We start from the raw sequence: 12,440 nt of genomic DNA, 5'->3' as shown, positions 1-12,440 counted from the left end.
TATGAGATCCTTCGTATTGCTAACATCAAAATGTCCATCATGGGCAATCCCCAGTACATTATTTCTCATGCCCTCTAGCACAACCATACGCTCAGCCTGAGACAGTAATCCCTTTTCCACACTCAATTCTTGTCTCACTTTCCTGCATCCCTTTAGTTCTTCATCAATGTCATCCTTTGGCGACCCCTCCTGAACAAACTTTCTCACTATCGTGTAGGCCAAATCTTTTTCACACTGCTCTCTCCAGTCTGCTTCCTTAGCAGCTTTACAGTTAACAAAGTCCTACCTTCCGCCTCACATCTCATACCACTATCATCCTCTACGGGATTGCGATGTAAGGCATCAGCTATAACATTTAGCTCACCTTTCACATGCCACAGTGTTAGGGAGAATTCTCCAAATGTGCTAATTTCCCTTACCTTTTGAGACCCCGAGAAACTTTGCTGGATTTCTAGGATTTGATTTTTTACCTGGGAAGAGTATGAGCCTTTTTTTGCCACTCTTCCATGTATTTTGTGTGTGTTTTACTTTTGTGTTCTTTGATAATGGAGTTTTTAAAAACAACCTCCATGGCATCATCTTTTTCTGTGTGTCACACAGCACCTTCAGTGCAGTGGCACAGGGGTGTCTTTCAGACTCCCCAAGGTTTAAATACCTTTCCTACGACTGACTACTGTCTCCCAGAGCATGTAAAGTTAAATTGACTTTACTAGTCTCTTTAAATGTACTGACCCAGCACACCCTATCTTACTATAGCGTGCTGGAGGGGTTGCTTAGCTTTCCCTTAGTCAAAACACTCATGTAACAGTAAAACGTTACCTTTTCCTATTTTAAATGGCTGGTGGCAGTGGGCTAGATCAACTACTGTGATCTTTCACGACCGCTAACAACGGTAGCTCAAAATCAGGGGTAGCCATGTTTTTCAATATGGTGCCCCAGACCTATCTGTAAAACCAGACTCTGGTCATCTTTTTGTGCAATTTCTTTTAGGAAAAGTCCTTCTTGCGTTTGTCTCTGCGCGACAAACCAGGTTTGGTCCCTTTGTTCGTGACCTTTGGCTGGCTTCTCTGCTGAAGGCCTCCTCTGGTGCCAAAGTGTCTGGGGTGGACACGATGTGAGGGAGGTGCCCGACACTCCCTGTGCTTAGTCTCCTAGGAGACCTGAATGCACTCTGGTGTGATTGGCCGGCTGGCTCTCCGGCAAGGACAGCCACCCTGCTGTGTGAGTGACAGCCAGGCTGGAATGAAGGGGGGAAAACTGTTTAAAAGCAGATCTCTGGGACTTGGAAAACAGAGTCGACCACTGGAATGAAAGAGCCGTAGAGGAGAGGAAGGAAGAGGACTGCTGCAACTCCTGGACGACCGGTGAAGCCCTGCTGCAGGTGCGAATTGCCTTAAACTTCGATGACAGAGAAGCCCTTCAAGGTTAACTTCTTCCCTTGAGTTTGGTGGGAACAACCAACTCGCAAGCCACCTGGACACCGTCTTATTCTGGTCGAATTGTCTTCAGACTGCTGTTGAAAACTGGATAGCCAGAGGCAAGGAAACCAGGGGGACTTTAAGGCACTCACACCTTAAACCGATGTCTTGTTACAGATTTTGTCCTCTTCCCTGGCAGTGCACGAACCTCACGATGTCCTCCTTCTTGTCCCCATGACTGAAGCTCAGGAACAGCGAGATCTGCTCAAACTGCCAGGAACAACTGTCTCAGCTACAGCTTTCTTCATTTAAAAGGTACTGTGCAACCGCAGTCCGGAAATCTTTTCGACCTTCGAGAAAGTGTGTGAAACTTTCCTCAACTACAAAGGTTTGTCCTTCCCTAAACATTCATCAAACTTTTCGCCTAACCAAATCCTTTAAAAATCCGTGGCAAAGACTTAACCGTTACATACCAGAACTGTGCCATCTTATACAAGAGACTCTGAACCATTGACTTTTGCCCAGGCCTATTGAGAAGAATTGCTGGTTGAATTTAACTGAAACCCTTTGCATATTCTTACAACCTTGTCTTTAACTGAAACCCTTTGCATATTCTTACAACCTTGTCTTTTCCCTCCTTTTCTATTATCTGAAGTGCCATTTTGCTCCTACTTCATTTTTGACCTAAACTTGTTCAGTTACTTACCGGTTGGATTTTTGTGGTATATTAGTGTGTGGTATTGAGCTGCTTGTGACAGTGTAATATTTTATAAATGATTGAATAAATAATTGTATATTCTTTTACTAAGAAACCTTGAGTAAGTGTTTACTTGAATCACTGTATTGGTTGGTCCTTTGTGTAACTTGTTCTACTGCTCATTTAAAACTCTTGAGATAAGTCTGGCTGCTTAGCCATCGCTACCACTTTACTGTGTAGTACAGGCCTCTCCCATAGGTGAAATTGTGCTTATACTTGTAGTCCTAATTACCTGTAGTGTTCCCAAAGGGTACTGCAGGTGATTCTGCCTAACACTCACTTCCATGTCCAGACCACGCATAGAGGAAATCAACTTGACAATCCTTCTTGACATTCCATCCAACCCCTTCCTGTTAAAGATGCCCACCAATAGCTTATAATCCGTCAACACAACAATTGCATCCTATCCTCGTTGCCAGTATTAAGTTCCACAGATCACACATGAGCCGGTACGTCTCTGATGCATCTCATTTAATTAAGATCATTACAACAGCTCCAACCTCTCCAGAAGGGCGAACAGTTCTTCTTATTCAAAGCCTAACATTCTTCCTGGGACAATATGACCTATCATGGTTCCAATTCCATACTGGAATGTTGATGCATCTTCATACATTGCATGGTCAATAAAAGCACAACATAGCTGAACTATCTTCATTCCCAATATAATTATGCACATGCCCACTTACAGCTATGTTACTGGTCTATTCTATTGATAGTCCAACCTAAAATATGAAACTTTAAAGAAACATAACATGTGCTTGTTTGAATACATACAGCACAATGCAAAGCCAATTGAATGAAATTTGCATATTTCACCTTGATATTCTAATTTCTGGTGACATCACATCCCATTGGGCATGTTAATGACTCCCCTCACTTTATTTTTAGGACTTGACCCCTGAAGTTGCACAAGTTTCAATACGTGTTTCAAAGTTCAATAAAAACAAGAGAAACGTCTTTAAATGACCCTCTCCCAATCCAACCAGAATAGGGCTAGACAAGAGATAGGGCTAGGACGTTATGCACATAGAACACTAACGAGACAGGGATGGTGGTCAAAATGGGTGTTTCTACTCACCACCTGTACTCCAATTCACTCAGTACTACTGTAGAAGTTCCTGAAATCACTGGGCTTTCTCGTTTAATGGCTTGGTTTCCTTGGAGGAAGCCCAGGAGTTGGGAGTGCCGAGGTCTCTTCAGGCATCAGGTTCTAGCATGTTTTTGTGGTTCCATACTCTGATGCACTGGATTCTGCACAGGGCATACTGACTTCAGGACCACCACTCTGGCGGCATCGTAAGGGGACTACCAGGATGCATTTCACATGGTGAGCAGTGATGGCCATTTCAACAAAGTAGTGGAATACGACCTGCAAACCTCCTCGGGCTGGAGAGCTGCAACTTCAGGGATGTGTTGATTGTTACATAAGCTGAGGAACTGCAGAGTCCCATGGCTCAACTCAGGATGGCGACTGTTGCAGTGTAGTAGCCCAGGATCACATTTGGCTAGCTACTCCACAGAATGGTTCTTTGACTGTTCTGAGTGATTCCAGTCACTGAATCCTCAAGCAGAGATTGGGACTGGTTGTTCCCAAAGGTCCAGGGATAAAGCACTGATGAAGGTCTTCAGAAGATATGCAGAGATACAGAGCTTCACCAGGCAAGTGAGGAAAGAGCTGCTGGCAATCATCCAATAACAAGTTCCAGGTCTTTAGTAGGCTAGTCTCCTCCATATGGGGCTTAGCTCTAACAATGATCTCATGAATGGCTACAGGAGTCCTCCTCTTCTCAGAATCTAGACTGGATTTGCCCCGAGAGCACTAATGGATAGGATCTGCACCATTCAAACTGGCAAGGGGTGTCTAATACGGCCAAGGGATATCCAATAGTGGACAGCCTCTAGCCAAAGACACACCTAGCAGGGATGTGGACCCCATCATATGGCCACAAACACAGATGGCCACTTTGCCCACAAATACTGGAGATTTCCTTGGCAAAGGGCATGCCATTTATATAACATCCATCCACTGCAGAGCAGCGAGAAGGACAAAAGACAAGATGGGCAACGGACAGGTGGAAATCTCATGGCATGGCTGTTTTTGAGCATATGATACTCTATTTTGCATTATTTGGTCAAAAGTACACAAGTCTGTAAAAAAGAAAACACTATAAAGGGCATCCACTGCCACCAGTCCATCCTGGACATACCATGCAAGCAACCAACAAGTTTCTAAAACAAAGTTACAGGGTAACAAAGTGACCCTACCGCATTTCATTGATGGTGATGTGTGCAGGAAAAGCAAAGGATTTTACAATGGAGAGCAGAGCTCTCCTGTACCGATAGCCATAGGTACTGATCAGTGCCCCAAGCACGGATGAGTTTACAAAGGTAAGTTTAGAAGAAAGGGTTCACTTACCACCAAAAGTGAGGAAAGGATCACATCAATAGTGAAAGGAAGAGAATCACTGATGTCTTATAGAAGGAAAGCAGACAAATTTAAATATTTCCTAACACTCGCCCTCCCGCCCCCAGATGGATTTCTTGTTCCAGTCAGTTATACATCCTGGACAGACCATCAGCATTGCTATGTTGGGTACCTGGCCTATGTTCACTAGTGAAGTCAAAGCCCTGATGGCTTATGGACCACCTGCGTAGTTTAGGATTTGCATCCCATTAGCCACTCTAAGGACTTGTGGTCAGTCTGCAAGGTAAAGTGAGTCCAAAAGAGATAGGGCCTATGCTTTCTAAGAGCCCACACAATGGTAAAACATTATTTTTCCATAGTTGCCCATCTCAATTCTCAGTCCATAAGCTGTCAACCGATAAACCAAATAGGGTGTTGCCTTCCTTTGTCATCTAGTTGTGAGCGGACTGCTCCTATTCCAGTGTCCAAGGTATCAGTTTATTCTATAAAGGGTCTCAGATAGTGAGGTGCCCAGAAAACAGGGGCCTGACACAAATAAGTCTTCAAGCCCTGAAAGGCCTTCTCATATTCCTCAGGCCAAGAGACAATTTCAGGATTCCTTGAGTAGTGAAAGCAGTCAAAAGAGCAGCTTTAGTGCCATAAACTGTCATAAAGTTCCTCTTTTACATAGAGGCACCTAGAAAAGACCTCACCTGGGTTTGGGTGTTGAGAGGTTCCCGATCCTGTACAACTTGCATTTTATTGGGTAGAGGCTAATTCTGGCCAACCTCATGCACTAGATAGGTCACTGTTCCTTGTCCAATCTGGCATTCGGTTGCCTTTTCGGTCATATGGGACTTTTGATGGTCCTGCAATGCAACATAGAAGTGTCTTACAGGTGGAGTAGCATTTGTTATTAATAATGCACTTTTTATCATACTTGGTGTTAAAATGGATTTTCAGAATCGCCCTGTGGACAGATTCTGAGAAGCCACCCTATTCTGATGAACAGGGAAATACACTAATGCCTACCCAAACTCATAGCAGGTGCATTTTGTAACACAAAGGCCATTACACTGAACTGGTAAAAACCATCAGAAGTGGAAAATGCAGTCTTCTCCTTGGCATTATCTGGCAGAGCTATTTCCAATAGCCTGAATTAAACAATAAATGTGCTAATGTATTGGCAACTCATGAGTTCATGGTAAGGGATGAGCCGATGTCTTAGTGACAGCATGAATAGCTCTGTATTCCACATAGAACCTCAAATGTGAGGTACCTGCTTTTGGTACCAAGACTACTGGGATATACCAAAGACTACTAGAGGGCTCAATCACCCCAAGTTATGACATCTTACTGACCTAACACTTGATGTGGAATCTCACTTTGCCCGGCAATTTGTAACTCCTAGACTTGGTAGGAACACAGTCCCCAGTACATATATCAGACTGGCACCAAGGTTCAGTCCTGGTGTCAGTGAAGAAAATGTGGCAAACTGTCTAAGCAAGGTTTGGACCTCATCTTGTTGTTGCAGCGTCAGTTGAGGGGACACTTTAACACCCTCAATGAAGCCATCTGACGGGCTGCTTTGGAGCAGGTCACGGGGAGGTTCTGGCTCCTCTTTTTTCCTGTCTGAAGCCAAAAATCAGGGCTCCCATTTCCACTTTAGGGATGACTGCATTCAACCTATTTGCATGAAACACCTTAGGAGCCTATTTTTGACATCCTAGGTTCACAAAATAGTTCACTTCACCTAGTTGATGTACATCTCTGTAAGGCCCTGGCCATGTGGCTTGTAAGGTTCTATACCAATTAGGGTTCATGATCAGTACTTCCTGGCCAGGGGGAAATGAACAACTGAGGCTTTCTGATCATGCCAATGTTTTATCAATGCTTTATCAGCCTGTAGATTATCATTGGTGTATGCCATCAGGAGAACCATTTTCCTTCTCAGGTCTAACACATAGTAGCCCACATTTAAGGGGATGAAGTGTAAGGGTATTCTAAAGCCAACCCCTGCTTGTGGCACCACTGTGTAAGCAAATAAAAGACATGGTAGGAGAAGATCACACTTCCTTCTGTGGAGCTCCAATCATGCATTGTACTGTCCTGTTGAATTTCACCACCACCAAGCCATTCATTTGTGGATGGTATACTGAGGAAAACCTGTAAGAAACCCCACATTGCCTCCACATTGCCTGCATGCAGCTGGACATGAAGTTAGTGGTTCTGTCTGACACAACATCTTTTGGAAAACCACATTTAGTAAAAATGCGTAGCAGGGATTTAGCAACTGACTTGGCAGTCACTGTCTTGTGTGGGGTGGCTTCTGGGAATCAAGTGGCATGATCAATTACTACCAAGACACATATGCAGCCAAATGTGTAGGAGGGTGCTAAGAACCAACAATGTCTATCCCTACCCACTCAAATGATATTCCCACTATTAGTAGTGGTACCAAAAGAGGTGGGATATTTGCTCCAATTCTGCCAGACAACGGATAAGTGGTGCTGCACTTGGAGTAGCTGTCTACCTGGATCCCTATCTTGGGGAAATACATGTATAGCTTGTCCTTGTTCCTCTTTGTTCCAACATGACCTAATGCATCCCATATTCACAATATAACCTATTTTTCTCAGGGGTTTGACGCAACACTCTGTATACCGTCCTGTCTCCTGAGGCATTCCAATAATAGACATTCACAATTGCCCTTACTGGGTTCTTCCTTGGATGGACCCCCTTCTGAAAGTTAACTATTCAATTCAATTCAGGACAATCATCTGGCTTCAGAACCTCAGGTAACGCTTCCTCCTTGTCACATTCAGATGCTGGCTCATGTATCTCAACATTTTCTTACCCTTCTTTGGATTTTTCAACCCTGCACTCTTGGGTTTTCCCGTCAGCTTAGACTCAGCGTTTGGCTTGTCAAAGGCAGCATTCGTGGTATAAGACCTGGTTCTGGGCCCATCTGTTGTATCCCCTACATGACCTAAGCCCTTCAGTTCATTCCCCAGCAGAACTTTCTGGGGTACTTGCCCCTGAACACTCATAGGAATCCTGACTACCCCTGCAATTACAGTTAAAGTACCATGCATTACTGGGAACATCTGAGGGGTGCAAAACAAAAGAGGTGATGACTAGAAGCTTTGAAATTAATCCTAACCTCTGGCATTGCTCGGGGCAACCCTCATCGTTCTTCAGCCTGCATAGGCATCACAGAAAGGGAAAAACCAAATGCAAATCAGGCTTGGTCTCACCCCAAAAGGGCAGTTCAGCACGAACTGCTAGGTCACATCCCTTCAGCACGAGACCACAAGCATCCCCAGGCATGTTTCAGCCTCATTTGGCATTATCAGTGAGGAGTAGCTTGTGTCTCTAGGCTGTAAGGTTATTTAGCGTGTTACAACACAGAGTACAGCACTACTGCACAGGATCAATGTGTAGCATGTTTTTTTTTTTTAATGCAGTACCACTGCATGGGTTTGGTGCATTGCTATGATGCAATTGTTTCAAGCTATGTGTTGCCAGTGTAACATGGACATATAAGTGAGGGCAGGTTATTCAGTCAAAAACGATTTTTACATATAAAATGCAAATCATTTTTTTTCACAGTTAAAAGCACACATTTGTACATTCAAAATGCGCACTATTTTTCACCTGAAATGCCTATGTTGCAAGAGACACATTTGAAAATTAATAAACTAACCTCATTAACAACTAACCTGATCATAACCCACTAATAATAATGTGTTCTTCAGTGCAACATGAATGGAAAATTACAGGCTCTGAAAGTCATTATTTAAATGCACATTCAGTTTTTTTTTTCTTTTTGCTCTGCTGTTCTTTCCACAGTAACTGCAGGAAGCAAAGACCTCGAATAAGCAGGAAATCAGTTTGGTTACAGTTGCAACTGTATAAGCCAAGCCATTGTGTGCAGAGGGTGGTTAGGGCATGATAGAATTTTATTGATTAGGATCCTTGGGTAGGAGGTAACCAGAGTTTTCTTGTACAATCTCGAGGAAGAAGCAAGGGAGAGACATCTTGACACAGCTCGAAGAAGGACTGGGTTGATAGCTGGGGATGCCTGATTCCTAAAGCAGATTCAACTTGGTTGCAGAGACTGGGATTTCCAGTCAACAAGTCCCAGTTTGAGTGACAGCAGATGCTTGTCCTTGCTGGGTGAACCCCTCCAGAAGGCGACCAGCCAAAGAAGTTACATACTGAATAAGCCTGGTAATTATCTCGCTGAAGTGTGGGGGCTGAGTGTGTGAAAATATTCAGTCAGTGTAGGAAAGGAGATTCCTATACTGTACCCACGTGTTTAATGTTGCAAATTGAATTCTTGTTCCCCGCCACTCTCTTCTCAGTGTATCACAAATAATGCTGTTACTGTGCTGTTACTGTGCTATTTCATTTATTTCTGTAAAAGAGGGAGATCGTGTTTAAATGCAACTTTTATAATACACAAAAATATCTGAAATATCTGAAAGCAGAAGGGGGTATGTTTTATTTTCTCTTTCATTTGTGCATTTACCAATACAGTGCTGATGATGTGGGGAGATGTTTAGACAGTGCAATTGTCATTTTTAAGGTAGATAAAATTAAGATTTGGCTGCAGCTGTGTGCACAATGTCATTCAGTATGAGCAATTATAACTAACTGTGTGTGTTATAGCCTTTTGCTGAAGCAAAAATAGAGACCCGGGACATAGTTCACTACCGTATATAAGTTAGTGATAAATACCACATGATAGCTCACTGCCGTAGATAAGACAGCGAGAAATTGCCCATGGTGGCACACTAAAAATGAAAATGTGGTGTTTTGCCTCATGTCCTGTCTCTCAGATTGTGGGTACTGGCCCCTATGTTGATTTCCATTATCAGTAAATCGATCCACATATCGGGGTCTATCCTGATTACCACACATCATGGTGTTGGGATCAAATCTGCTCTGTGTCCCCAATGTCTGGTAGGGACCATTATTTCTTTGATCTTGATTTTGTCTCTGGTTATTGTTCATACCTGACATATCAGGCCGATATCCTATCCGGGGTCTGTCCCCTAAATACCTAAATCAAGTATCATGTGATTGGAACATTGGTACAGGAAAGGGTGATCTTTGTTGATTACCCCTTTGTTCAGGTGTCACATTATTTTTACCTGGGCTTTGAGCAGACTCAAAGGACATTTTGGCTGACCTGATTTCCATTACTGTGGCTGAGGGTTCTTTAGATTTAGGTCTAGTATCTTTCATTTTATCACTTTCTCTACCCTGACAATAGAGTACCTCATATAGTTTTGTGCTTTGATGTACAATCCATTCAAGGGACTTGTCACGGTCAAATTCACGGACCATTTGGGATATGATGTCTTTCTGTAGCCCATAGAAGTATGCAGTTTTAAACTCATTGGAATTTGGGTCAAAAGATACATCAAAGCGAGAAAATGCTCTTTTTAAGTCTTGTAAAAATTGGCGAGGGGATGTATTAGGCCCAGCAGTGATTGTGTAAGCAACTTTCTTTGCCTCCTGCAATGACTGAAAAGGAAAAAAATTACGCCTAATTTCTTTTTCAAACTCCACCCATGTCATATTCTGCTGATCATTTAATCCCCTTATGATGCTGGCCGTCGGGGCATCTAAAGTTAAATGAAAATATTGTCTGTACTGTTCCTTAGGTATCTGGAGTGCTTTAAAAATGTCATGAACCGCTTCTAAGTGATCCTCAATGCAGCATTCACCTCCCTTTTTAAATGGTTTGATCAGGGCTTTAATGGATTTCATTATTTTTATGGGGCTACTTGTTGCATGCATGGAATTGCACTACTTTGTGATTCAATCCTGGTTTCAGGTGTATGGGATTGGTGGCTGCCCCAATGGGAGTATCAAATCCCCCAAGGGCGCTGCAACCAAGTTCAGTCACCGGCCCAGTCACTGGAGCACTAGCTCTTTGGGCAGAACTAGAATTCACCTCCACTCCATTGAATGTGGTACCCTGTGTCATGATCTCTGCTTCCAAAAGATCAGGACTTGCCCGACTCCCTTGGAAGCAGACCCATAACCCCGGTTCCGAGTGCCAGCCAGTCCCAATTGGCACCTTTTGGACCATGTCCTGGCGCCAGTGGCACCAGGCTCATAAAGATGCCCAGTCCAAGCGCTGGAAGCGCCGGGCTCATAATGCTTGGGTGGACTTACCTGCAGCAGACCATGCTGCTTACTTACCTGCCAGTTGAACCCCTGATCCTCTTCTGTTTGGGACTACTTTTCCTGTTGGGTGGGGCAGGAGCCACTCCCTAGGTTCAGAACACTGGAACTCTTCTGGAAAGCAGGAACTCTTTTCTTACCTAGGCGTGGCTGTGGAAGGAGACACCTAAGCACTACAGGAGGCTATTTAAACCACACCCGATGGATGAATCTTGCTTTGTGTTATTCTGCATTCTCTGCAGCAGAACGCTCATCGTGTCTTCTGCTTCTGATCCTGGGCCTAAGGGAACAAAGGCTTACCATCCTGGAATCCAGTCTTCAGCAGCACCTGTAAAGACAAAGAAAGAACAGGTTAGCACTACGGTCTTCAGTGGCAGCGCATCTCTTACCTGGTCCATCGGCTGTCACCAACGCCTCGCGCTGCATTCCGGCATCTGAAAGACAAAGGCTTACCTACTCTTCGCATGCTCCGGAGGTCTTGGCACTGCATTCCGGCATCTGAAAGACAAAAGAAGGTGGTTTTAAAGACATTGGGCAACTTTATTACTCACGTGCCATTACTCCTTCCCACGCCGAATCCAGTGGGTATTCCAGCACCCTTCAGCTTCTCTAAAGCTCCGAACTTGTACCTGCAAGATAAAAGGGACAGTTAGTGCGCATCGTGAAGCAGGCTACAAGCGCTTACTTACGTGCTTCCAGGCGCTTCTATTCCTCACGCGGGTTCGATCCTCAACTCTCATCAGCCCGCCATCCGCCATCGCCGGAACCCTGCAAAACAAGAGATATCATTACAAAAGACTTTTAAGACATTTGAAGTGCCCAGAACTTACCGTTCGTGCAGTTAACGACGGACAGCAGTCCTCTGAGGTCAAGAGGCCTGCACCCTTATCCAGTGAAGAAACTGGTTACGGCACCCTGCCCCGAGGCAGATGGAGAGCTCGGCATTCACTTACCTAAGACATCTTACTCTTCGAGTCAGACATACAGTGCACAGAGGTCCAGCCCAAAGAGCCAACCGTGTGTTACACATCACCTTTGAAGATACGGCAGTCACCCAGTCAAGACCGGCGCCTCTGCGGGAATCAGGTGAGCGTTACAGAACACAAAGCCTACCGCAAAACTCCCACCCAGGCGCTATGGAAACCTCGGATACCGACCAGCTAGCCCAGTTACTTGGGGAACTAAGAGCAGAAGTGCATGCAGCCCGTCAGGAAACGAATGCTCTAAGAAGGGAACTGATTATTTCCAAGGAGCGAACAGACGATCTCGCTAGACAATTGCTACAGTCACAAGCCGGACAAACTCCGTTACCTGCATCAGGGGCAAATCTTCCTTCAACATCCTCTACGAACCCAGTGCAGATCAACCTACCTGGGAATGTACCTCTGGCTCCGCCCGAACGATTTTCTGGTGACCCAAAGAGGTTTGGAGTATTTATTAAGCAGTGCCGGTTGCACTTCTTATGCCGGCCAGCAGCCTTTCCAACTGATCAAGCTAAGGTAGCTTTCATGCTTTCGTACCTTAGTGGCAATGCGGCAGACTGGTCGATCCCTCTAGTTAATCAAGATGATCCGGTTCTCCATGATTTTCAAGCTTTTCAGCTCAGTATGGAAAGACTGTTTGCAAGACATTCACAGGGGCAGGCCTTGGACAATGAGCT

The sequence above is a fragment of the Ambystoma mexicanum genome, chromosome 7q, assembly GCF_040938575.1.
Source record: "Ambystoma mexicanum isolate Mex_15411 chromosome 7q, UKY_AmexF1_1, whole genome shotgun sequence".
NCBI lineage: Eukaryota > Metazoa > Chordata > Amphibia > Caudata > Ambystomatidae > Ambystoma > Ambystoma mexicanum.
Note: the sequence above shows the minus strand (reverse complement) of the source record.